The sequence below is a fragment of the Pleuronectes platessa genome, chromosome 9, assembly GCF_947347685.1.
Source record: "Pleuronectes platessa chromosome 9, fPlePla1.1, whole genome shotgun sequence".
NCBI classification, from domain to species: Eukaryota; Metazoa; Chordata; class Actinopteri; order Pleuronectiformes; family Pleuronectidae; genus Pleuronectes; species Pleuronectes platessa.
In genome coordinates this window covers 10,728,740-10,732,023 of record NC_070634.1, presented here as the reverse complement: position 1 = coordinate 10,732,023, position 3,284 = coordinate 10,728,740, and the positions used below count along the sequence as shown (strand labels likewise).

The 3,284-nt window shown below is 48.7% G+C and overlaps 1 long non-coding RNA gene across 1 annotated transcript; it reads left to right on the top strand.

Moving 5' to 3' along the window:
* The first annotated feature begins 966 nt into the window (after positions 1–966).
* LOC128447611 (uncharacterized) lies at positions 967–3,081 on the top strand. Its single transcript, XR_008339643.1, has 2 exons — positions 967–1,145; positions 2,806–3,081. It is a non-coding gene; the product is annotated as an uncharacterized LOC128447611 (long non-coding RNA).
* The last annotated feature ends 203 nt before the right edge of the window (positions 3,082–3,284 follow it).

The following is a 3,284-nucleotide window of genomic DNA, read 5'->3' as shown; positions in this document are numbered from 1 at the left end:
AGTTAGGCTTCAACCTCTGGATTTCAACACACACGGGATCAAGCTGGCACAATGCAAACACACACACACACACACACTATAACAAATACATGGAGGGTCTCAGTGGGTGTCAGAGAGATATGATGAGGGTGTTATAACAGCAGTGAGTCATCAGCAGCACAACACACGAGCCGTTAAAACAAACTACCGCTGGCATGTGCCACACTTAGAGCTTTAGAAAGAACAACGGAAAAGTTGATTAGACACCCATTGGAATGCAGCCCCTGCTTAAAGCGGTACAGTCAGGGGGGGAAGGGGGGGGGGGGGGGGGGTTGCTGCGTCTGGGATGACAAGAAGCTAATGGGATCTAATGGTAGCTAATGTCAGTGGTGTAGTCGAGTCACTCAAGTCAGTAGTGACACTGTCCGAATCGAGTCACGGGTGAAAACACAGCACATGATTCAGGAGTACGGAGCTGTTACTGATGGTATGTGCATGTAGGCTGCAGAGCACATGTGCCTGCTCTTGCACAAAAATAGAATCATGTATTTTCAATATTTTATTATGTTTTTGACTGTTACTTGAGACCAGAGTAACTGCAAAGGTTTCACACACACAAACACACACACACACACACACACACACACTGGCTTTAATCAAGTTTGAAGAGACTTAGATTGAGACCAGATAAACTCAGTCACAACTGATCATTATTTGCGGGAAATAAACTTTCTTAGCGAACAAATTCAGAGTCACTTTGCTGCAACGGTCAACAACCATTGTGAGGAAGTGGTGCTCCTGTGTGACTCGAAGCTTTATCATCACAAAATGTTCCCTGTGCAAGAATATAACCCTGTATGTGTACATCTCTGTGTGTGTTTGTGTCTGTGTGTGTGTGATTGTGCGTGTGTGTGCTTGTGCTCTCATTTCCCATTTCTCATATCTCACGTCTGTGGTTTCACAAACAGTAGGGCCGATCCACGGAGCCGAGGCATGACTCAGACCGACGCAGACTTGTGGCTGGCGGCTGTGACTCAGAAAGGAAGGGAGAAGGGAGGGGAGTCGAGCTGTTTGCACAAACAGAGCGAAGTGGACGGTGTCAGGGATGGGATCTCTTCTCCCCCACTCACCCAGGGTTGCAGAGATGAGCAGCTGGCCATGAATACGTGAGTGGCAGCATCACTCAACACTGCACCGCGCAGACACATTCCACTGATACACACACGCGGACACACAGGAGCGGCTGAAAATAGCAATGCAGAGGCCTTCCAAAACATCTGCTAATTATCTGGCAGAAAGCAGGCCCGGGATCAGAGTGGTCCCAGCTGTGGGCCTGGACTCCGGGATGGCACTGATAGAAATAGGGGGGGAGAGGAGAGCGAGAGAGAGAGAATGGTGGGAGAATTCGTCAATAACAGACAAAGGGCTTTTACAACAAGCAAACTGGCTCCCAGTGCGACAGGCGCATAGATCAATCTGTCATAAACACATAGATTTATTTTATCCATATGTGCCGCGGAGAAACAACCGGGGCCCCAGCTTTCCAACAGCATTGGCAGGAATCACAATATCCTTGACAGTCGTTCTGGCCGCCTTCCCTCCATCTCCATCCTCCTCTCCCTCCCCTTGGTCTCCTCTGCACTCAGAAAAAGAAAGACAAACTCATTTCCATACAAATGGAGTGAGAGCCTGCAGCCCAGGGACCCAGTGGAATTGCAAATATTTCATCTTTGCCTGGAAGCCTAGCGCTATTACTCCTTGGCCATTATCCCCTCTCTTTCATTTTTTCCTCTTACGTTACTTTCTTTCTCTTCTTTGCTCTCATGCCTACTCACCTCTGCTATCACCCACCCATACCTCTATCCGTCTGATGGTGGTCTAAATCGCCCATCTAACAGAAAAACATCCTCCCACAATTTTTTTAAGCATTACTGCCATTCACTACTGCCTCTGTACAGTCAAAAATAACTTCACTACAAAGCCCGACTCAATTTACCTCACATCCTCACATCCAGTGTTAGCGATGGTAGCTTGCAAGCAACTTGACAAGCTCGGCTCGCCGCCCCTCTGTTTCAACTTCCGTCCTTCGTTTTCCTGCAGCATCCCTCCATCCCTTACCTCCTTCAGAGCGTCTGCCCAGTTCCCCACATTCTTGGGCACACATGGTGTCCAGCAGCTGCCGGGTCAGCATAGGTGCTGTGGCGCAGATTGCCTGGCGCTGGCCTCGTACCCAGGCGAGCTGCCAGTTGTGGACACAGAGACAGCAGGGAGGCGCTGCAGAGGGTAGAGGATTCAACAGACTTCATACATGCCAGTGTGCTGTCTCTGGTCTCCCATTCCTCCTCCACTGATCATGAGTAAGGCAGAGCATGCACAGATGAGTCGCCAGATATTAATCTATACATGGGATGGTAATTGCCAAATGAGTATCGGATTGCTGGATCGGAATCATTCAATTAACATTGAAATTAAAATTGACATTTTAGCCACCATGGAGATATTGACGGAGGCACTGAACCTGCAAATCTCAGAAGCGTTTAGGGTTCCATTTCCATTCAAGCTTGCCAAATTTCCATCCAGCACACAAAACTCCTATTTAATGTCTAATATTTTCTTCGAGGCTTCGGCCTGTACATAGGGAGTCCTTTACATGTTGGATGTTTTACTAGTGTACAAAAGGAGAGCAGAGGGAGGACAGGCCAGGCCCCAGATGGACAGTGTGTAATGTTGTTAGCTATAGTTAGCCAATTTAGTCACACTGCCAGCAGCTCTCATTACATGATCTAATTCTCCCTCTCTGTCTCTCTTCCCCTCCTATTTCTCCAGCAGACACACACCCACACACCCACACAGGCCAGAGAGGATGGAGGGAGTGCCAGGAGGTGAAAGACAGACAGACAGTGTGTGTGGATGCAGGCGGAGGTGGTGGAGCTGCAGCAGCACCAGTTCAGGAGGTTATCCAGGGCCTCCCCACTCAGGAACTTATAGTTTTCCAACAGGAGAGAGGCATCAAAATTGAATGAAGATATTAATAATTCAGTGTCAGATTTCTCAAAGAAAACTGGTTTTCTGAAACGATAAGGCAAAAATCGATGCCACCTCTCCTCCTCTCTGTCTCTATTTCATTCCCCATCTACTCATGCGTGTGTGGGGAGTGAAAGGCAGAGGGGGGTGAAGTGGATCAGCTTATGTGGCTCTATATGCCCCTTTGTTTGCTCCCCCTGTTTGTGGGAGCTTCTGTTGGTCTGCGTTCTAGCAGGGTGGACATCAGCTTCGTGCCCGCCAGCCTGCGCTGTTACTCAGTG